An 8,944-nucleotide genomic window follows, 5' to 3' on the forward strand; every position below is an offset into this window, starting at 1 on the left:
TTATACAGACTATGCATATGTACCGGTACTTCTTCATTGCCTAATTCATGGAAATAAGCCAATATCGACCCAATTCCAAATAAAGGAAGATCCTCTGACCCTGCTGATTACACACCAATTGCTGTCACACATTCACTTAGTAAAGTATTTGAAATTTTAATTAATCCTAGAACACTAACCCTACATTTTAGTAACACATTCACTAACCCCGGGTGTCTCACACCCGAAAATGGAAAATTGGAAAAATAATTTTAAATACAGTGCTTTAGTAAAATAAATTTAGATGAATGAACTTTAGGCTTTGCACAGTTGCCTCCCACAGTCCCTTTCCCCCTAAAATTAGCTCCTGTAAAATGTGCAATGTTGCATTTGTAGTGTAAATACGTATCAGTGAATGAATACCACGCATTTGATTTTCTGGTTTTCTCTTCAATTGTCTCTTGCCTCACTGATTCATTAGTGCATCGTCCTGTATACATACAGTAACTTATATTTTCGGTAAATTATCCCTTGGCATGTATCCCATATGATATAATTGTTTTCACGTCTCCTGTTAAGTGCTTTCTGACGTCTCATGTCTCATTTACCTATTGTCACACTGGAAATGTCAGATAGTGATTCGAACTTTATACTACATTACTATGAAGTAGTCTGTGGTCATTATATTCTTATTCATACTATGTTATTGATTCCTCTTGCAGGTTATATTGCTTTGGATATTATACTCTTAATTTATGCATATCATCACGTTTCCATATGTTTTACGATTCATAAATGTTTTTGGACTGTTCCATTGCAAGATCCATGAGACAGACTTAACACCCCAGATTTCAAATTAAGGTGTGGTGAGGGTGGCTGATATTTGATGACTGCACCTGCGACACCCTTCTTGATATATTCCTATTATGCTTTTGCTTGCATTTATATCCCTATTGGTATTTCATAATAAACTATACGTTTTGTATTAGAATACGCATACTAATGTTAATGTCTCGGGAGATGTGTTAATTATTTCCATATCTATTTACTACTATGATGTCTGGCATACACACCCACCACTCTCGTCTGTCGCTATAGTGTTCATTCAATGAGAAGTATTTACGCTAGTACTGTGACACTGCTGGCAGTTACTACTGTGACGGTGCCACATCTTGGCGGGAGGTAAAACATAGGGAAAGGAACTTCAGGAGGCAACTGTACTTTCGGTTAACATTACAAAGGATTGAAAATCATAGCACTTTGTTATGGAAAATGAGCAATAAATACAGTGACTACAGGTAGGGAAATTTTGGCTAGTTTCACGAAAAATTAATGCAGACAAAAAAAATCCGTCATATGTCTTTCGAAAACCTCCCACACCCTCCAAGATCCTTTGGCCCACCACTGAAGGGGTGGCCATTCCCCTGCTGCTGTGGTAAAAACCTGATGTTCACTTTGCTGTTCGACCTTTGCATGCCTGAACCAAGGCATACAGCAGAGACCCATGTGCAGAGAGCACCGGTGTATCCTTCCTCTACCATAACTGGCTGCCAAATGAAGCTAATGGAGGACTGGTATCCCTGGGAACACAGAAACCATATACAGTGGCAATGACATCATGTGGGTCGGGCGGGGATCACCCGGGGTTAGTGTTCTAGACACATAGTTCAACGTCTTGAATCCAACAATTTGGTTAGTGATAGACAATATGGTTTGCACCACGAAAGATCCACCATTGACATACTCAGTCTTCTGACTCATACCATCCATAAATCAGGTGACCTACATGGAGACTTTCATGCAGTAGCCCTTGATATTTCTAAAGATTTCGACAGAGTATTGCACCGTTTCCTGCTGTCCAAATTCCCTTGCTATGGACTAACATCTTTTGTTCCTCTGCTTTCCTCATATCTCAGCGACAGAAAAATAAGAATAAAAGTAGATGATGTATATTCCAATTTCCACTCAGTTAATGCCGGCTTGCCACAAGGATCAGTTCTGGCGCCAACCCTGTTCCTGGTTCATAATAATGATCTCTTATTTGTCACCCACAATCTCATCCATTCATATGCAGCTGATTCAACACTTCATAGTTTATTCACACTCAGACACCCATTTACAAAGTCTAATATCTTTAACTCTCAATTCAGTACAGACATCTCCACAAATCAAGACTTATCTATGATCAATAGATGAGGTCAAAATAACCTTGTCTCATGTAATGCTAGAGAAAACAAAAAGGTATACAATATACCAACAGACAGCTATTGCCAGATTTGTATATTACCTTCAATGCTACTAATATTCCTATCTCCAAAAGTATTGAAATTCTTGGCGTCTCACTTAATAATGCCCTCAGCTGGACCTCTCATGTTAAACTGCCTCAAAGAAACTTGGATTATTGTACAGAGTCCGTAACTTCTTCATTGACAAGCACTTACTGTAGCTATAATTTATAAGAGTCACGTGTGCTCTTAGTTTGAATATGGCTCACCCTTGTGGAATGGATGTGGAAAAGTTACATTAAAACAACAAGAAAAACTTCAGAACAGAGCTGTTAGAATTTTTAATAACCCTGCTATTACAAACTACCTCCCCTACAAGTAAGAAGGAATGTTGCTTCCCTTGCATTATTTTACAGATATTTTTATGGCAATTGGTCAGGCGAAGTTGTGCCCATTGTGCCACCTCTCCATGCCTTCCCTCATGCTAAACGGGCATCTGGTATCGCTCATGACTGAAACGTCACTCAGCCATATTGCAGAACTTCTGCCTATCAGAATTCTTTCATTCCCCAAACTGCGTCTCTCTGGAACTCGCTTCCCCAGAGTTGTTTCCCTCCAAACTTCAACCTACAGCTGTTTTTGTTACAGATATCTTATGAATGGAGGACACCATTAACCTGGTGTATGTATTATTATTATTTTTTTTTATTCATTTGTTTTTCTTTCCTCTGTTGTTATATATATATATATATATATATATATATATATATATATATATATATATATATATATATAAAACTGTCTGAAATTGCGAGGCTTAAGGCTCTCACAATCTTTTTTGGGCATTCACTAGTATTCACCAGTTTTATGAGTATAATATTGAAGGGAAGATGCTTTAATAGGGGTGTGCAAATTTTCAGGTGAATATCTATCTTAGTTTGACCATAAAGAGCTCGGATATTTTCTTTACAATGAAGGTTGGGGTAAGGCAAAAATGCAGTTGCATGGAATATTCATCATTAATTTTACGAGTATCACATGCATAAAAATTATGCAACACAAAATCAGCCCTGTATTTACCTTGGTGTAGCAGTGGTGAAGTTTGGTGGGCTGGATCGTAACGTAAATTTACTGAACAGCGACTAGTAAGATGCGCTGGGTAGGCTGCAGGCAGCTGAAGAGGCTCTAGATACTTCCATATGTCATATTTCACATCATTAACCAGCCATATGCCCCAAACGAAGTGCAGATACTTTAAATATTCAACCCAACACTGGATCTGTACATTGCAATGGATCTCGGACCAGCTGTGACTGTACATCAAAATTAAAAGATTTAAAGTCCATCAGCCCTGTTTCCGTCATTTATTAGCAGGAGGTTTGAAAGACGAGATTGTGTAACTATCACTGTGAAACTTGGGTTAGAACTGACTTATGAGATACAGGTGACTTCATGCCACAAAACTCATATATACGTCAGCTTAAGACGGTAACCCTTTCACTCTTCTCCCATCAACACCTCAGCATACAGTCAGTAGAATCTTGGGGTCAGACATTACTCAATCATACACACTGTATATATGTTGACTTGGCTGCAGATATGCGTTATATACTGTACATACTAATAAGATAGTAGTAATGCATGGAACAAGGTCAGTTAAGAGATTTTTTTTTCCTCTGATTTGAACCAAACTTGGTGGAAGGTTTAAGGGCCAGGCAAGAACTATAGGATTCAGCTGTGAAAACGATCAAAGTTCATAGGTACAGTCCAGGGTCAAAGTTCTTTGTATTGTGTCTGAATGTGACCCAAATAACTATAGCAGTTTTGGGAAAAGTGAAACTGCATGGTTATTGGACAAAGGCTTCTTTAGTAATTTTGTCTTGACTGAAACCAAAACCGATGGAATGGTTAGGGATTACACAAGACTGTAGTAATTTGATTTTGGGTAATCAGTCATCAAGGTTACCCGGGGAGTCAAATATTCGGCCTTTAGATGAGTTGATGATGGAGAAAGTTTTTCTCTGAGTGATCCTTCTTTATTTAATTTTGTTATATTTTATTCTTTCTTTTATTTTTTACAGTCGATAGCTACTAGTAGATGCTTTGTTTGTTCATTGTTTATGTTCTTAGTAATTTATATTTAGTGATGATAACATTATTTATTGACACTTACTCTCCTTTGGCTCACCCTCATTCGAACTAGCGTCTAGCGCCAGCTGGAGTAAAGTGGGAGAAAAGACGAGATCGTGAGGGATTCAGTGCCAGCATACTTTCATACACTGAAGCAATTTTGAACAGCCATAGAAGTATTAACCTTGTTTCATTCCAATACTGAAATTAAACCATTCACTTAGACATCCATCCACTCCACTTTCTTCACTCATCATTACCATCCACATCATGCATACGTGAATTCTTCCATAATCCTTTTCTGTTTAACTTGTCTGCTTTTTATTTTTTTTTTGTACATCCATGGATGGCATACATACTCTAACAGTTATTCTCACAAGCTTTCTTCAGTGCCTGTCTGATTGCATATATTTGATCAACACATCACCTGCCACTAGTAAAACCATGCTATTTGTCACCTATTAGACATTCTAATACATAATATTCCTAACGTTCTCACTGATTTGCACTTCAATGTACCCTTCCTATAACACAGCAGAATTATACCACAGCTATTTTAATACTCAGTTTCATGACCTTTAGTTTTATATGGAGGCAGAGTTCTCCCACTCTTCTTTTACAATTCCAGTCATCCAAGTTTTCTGACATGTTTCCAGTAAACACTTTATTCTAGTTTCTCCACTACTGTGAACTCAGTCATCAATGCATGCACTGCACCAGTACCTGATGCCTTACTATGCGTTATCTGCTCTACAGCATGCTTCATTTTTGCCAGCTTCATATACGATCGGCCAAACAAATGATGACTCGCTTTCTTTAAGTTTCGGACAAACCTCCTGGGTCTCATAACATTCACTTGATTGGGAGTTAGGAGATGGGGACAGTCTTTGTCTACCCTGCAAACATTATTTATGTGTAAAAAAAAAAAAAAAGGCTAATCTTGCTAAAACAGTTTAGCATTTATTTATTTTTTGTCAATAACAATAATTAAATAAAAAGCAACATCTGGCACATTTTCACTCGTCATCACGTCTCATGCCAGCAGTGTTACTAATGTAGCAATTTTCCCGCTAAATTTAGAAGTTTAAAAGCAATCTAGCTGGTAAAAATTTGAATAATTTCTGTATGTCTGGCATTCTTTTAAAGTCCTGTCTAGCCTTTTTTTTTTTTTTTTTTTTACTTAATTTCCCTCAGTCTGGTGAATTTTCACTTTTTTTTTTTTTTTTTTTTTTTTTTAATAGACCAATCTACCTGGTTTCTATGATTTTCCTTTGGCAACACGGCACGCTAGGCCTTGCTTATGTAAGAGTTAGGGCTGGGCAAGATCCAGTAAGCTGAGTACTCACGGTTCCGGATCCCAAGGAGAAAGGATCCGTTAGAACCGGCTCCGGAACCGGTTCCTCATGCAGTAATTACCCAGATGCCATGAGAGTCACCAGGGCCTCCGTCTTCCGACTCTGGGTCCCGGGACTTGATAATACCAAATGAGTATCAGCTATTACTCATTCACTCAGTGTTTACCAACTTATCACACCGATGGTACCCTATAACTTTATGAATTAGTGAATGATCTCCGATTGTTCTGTACATTTAGCTTTATATTTTTTAAATGTAACAATATAGTCTGGGATGACATGACAGGTTATGGTTTATAGTACATAATTTACTGACTCAATATGCTATTAATGATTAATATTTGAGAATATTTAATGTTATATTTTATTACTTTCAGAGGATGCATATGCCTGATAACCAAAACATAATTCTCAAAGTTCGAGTCTGAGGATCCGTTTAGAGGAACCGGTTCCTGTCCAGGTATTCAGTTCCAAGTTAATTTATTAGGATCCGATGGAACCGGTTCCAGAACTGGATCTTGTAAGTCAGTCATTATCATGCCGTAGATGTGGGTGGATGTGTTCTTGCCTTTGTCACGATTCTCCCCCCCCCCCATTTTATTATATAATCCTTTTCGTCTTTACTTCTTTTCATTGTCATACTCTTGCTTTTGACAATCTTCCTCTCCCTCTTTAGTTCCTTCATGAAACTGCCCAACTATTTAATCACATGTTGGATTTTGCATCATGAATAAAAATGACCAATTTTTCCCCAGTAGCTGCACTGGTTGCACTAACTTACCTGAATACCGGCATATTAATTTGGTTCTTGATAGCAACACAGGTGGTCGGGGGTTGTTCTTGGGCACATGCAATAATTTGTCTCTCTTGATCTTGTGCTATGAGGGGCTCCATCTGGAAAATTTTCAAAGTTCTACCCCTCTCTGTATCACTTATCTCTCCGTTATCTGTCCTCTACTTGATGTTAAGCTGCCGGGACATATGTCTTGCTGGAAGATTTGCCAAATAAAGTGCAATAATCTGTTTGTAATGACTGGCTGTAGTATCGTGTTAACAATGAATCTTGCTTATTGAGCTCATGGGTTTTCCCACTTAATTATCATCCTGCATAGAGAATTAAATGTGGATAATAATATATCTTTAGATGTTCATTTTTCTGATTTGATGGCACTCGTGATTTTGACATTACTATTATCTGTGGGTTTTATTTTATGGGAAATTTTTGAATCAGTAATGTTGATTTATAATGTATAATAAAGATCACGAAAGTTTCTCTGCATTTTAGTCCGTGAACCTGTTAAACGATAGGCTGTGCATTTCACATTCTTGCATACGGTAAAGCCTCAACTTTAGTAGTTATATTGTGGTTTCCTCTCACGTAATGTGAGATATAAACTGTAAAAACACTTACATATTGCTCTTTCCAGTGTACAATATAGGAAATAGAACTAAGCTGTTGCAGTTGCCAGATAGCACTTTTTGAGCTAAAGGTACTGGGAATCGGGTCATCACTTCTTTGGGCGTTTGTACACTACAAGAACCTCTCAACTTATGCTCTACTTTATTCTTGCTCATCAGCCATTCAAAATATTTTTATATGAGCCTTCTTCCATTTGTTTGCCTACTACGCTTCCACTGTCATCTGTGACAGAGTTACTTTTTTCTCCAGCCTCTTTTCTACATATCGGCACCTTCTTCCAAAATAGTTTCCTCTATTCAGAGTATTTTGCACTCACTTTTCATTCCAAGTCATCTTTTACCTCTTAATTATTTTTCTTTTAACCCGCCATGTGCCGGCTATTTTTAGCCTTATGGGTCATCCCAATGCCGGCCATTTTTCGACTTTTTTTTTGGCTAAAAGAATAGATTTTGATGTGGAAACAACGAATTTCACCATTAAAATGCTCACCAACGCTCAGAAATGAGTTTGATTGAGTCCTGCATACTCGTGTACAGGTATAGCCGTTCTCTCACACTCACCACGTAAGTGAGAGAAAGCCATTTTCTGTGTAAGGTATACTCAGATATTTATGCTGGGAAGGTATAGCAATGTTCAGTACACTTTTCTGATTACTTATTACTTCAGCATCTATCACAATTTGCATGTCATTCTCACTGTGAATGCATTATGTTACACTTACTTGAAAATAGGTACAACCTTACTTCATTACATACAGTCCTGGCACTTACAAGAAGGTATTTACAAATTGACTTCACTATACAGTCCTTACATTCATTTTTTTTCATTCATTGCCAGACGCCATGTATCCCAAACGGGGTGGTCAAGGGCTTAGAGTTAATTGTTTTACAGGGAGGGGCACTAATCCTCCACCAACCCCACTTGAGGTAGGGATGCCAACAGCATCTGGTGTTCCCAGGCGGTCACCCATCCAAGTACTAACCAGACCCAACGTTGCTTAACTTCGCTGATCGAACGGGAAGTGGTGTACTCAACGTGTTATGGCCGTTAGACTTACAAGAAAATTTTTACAACTTACATGAAAATATTTACAAAATGCCTTCACTATGTACAGCACTGGGTGAGGCACACATGCAGAGTGAAGCAGAGCGAGCATGAGGGGGGGGAGCGAATGAGTGTATGGCCTTGACAGCCTTGGGGATGGTAGAGGAACAGTTACCTTACATGCATGCCAATTTTTACCCGCAAATCTTGAAAAACCCAGTCACAGTGGTTTTTTATTTTAAACCATTTTAAAATGGCACTAGCACTGGCCATGGCATTATGTCAGACCGTTTTAAAATGGCACTGGCATGTGGTGGGTTAAACAGTTTTGTAACATGTTTCTTCCACTGTTGATTTCTTCCACTTTTCATTTGACTCCTCTCCCTTCAGGCACCCAGTCTTGCCTGTGACATCGAGATGGTCATTTGCAACACATTTTGGAAAGGCCACAACATTTGAACTGCAGAACCCAAACTTTCAGGACTGTTTTGCCATCAACTCAGCTTACAGTGAATGCAAAAATAAAGCAAATCTTTTATCAGTTGTATAAATGACATAAACTCTTATGGCTTGCATTCATTTTGGGTCACCCTGTAGTAGCATTGAAGGTAATATAGGAATCAGGCAATATGAGCAGTCTGTTAGTGAAATGTGTATATTTGATTTTCCTCTCATTGAATGAGATAATGTTATTTTGCCCACATTCAGTGAAGATAACTCTTGATTTATGGAGATTGCTGTACTGAGTTGTGAGTTAAATATATCAAACTTTTTGAATGGGTGTTTAAATG

General features: G+C 38.0%; 1 non-coding gene across 1 annotated transcript; it reads right to left on the reverse strand.

Moving 5' to 3' along the window:
• Window positions 1-8,042: 8,042 nt before the first annotated feature.
• LOC145395124 (5S ribosomal RNA) lies at window positions 8,043-8,161 on the reverse strand. The gene has a single exon (XR_013896554.1). It is a non-coding gene; the product is annotated as a 5S ribosomal RNA (ribosomal RNA).
• Window positions 8,162-8,944: the final 783 nt, after the last annotated feature.

This window comes from Coenobita brevimanus, chromosome 29 (assembly GCF_032717465.1).
Source record: "Coenobita brevimanus isolate Jiangsu-jjx chromosome 29, ASM3271746v2, whole genome shotgun sequence".
NCBI classification, from domain to species: domain Eukaryota; kingdom Metazoa; phylum Arthropoda; class Malacostraca; order Decapoda; family Coenobitidae; genus Coenobita; species Coenobita brevimanus.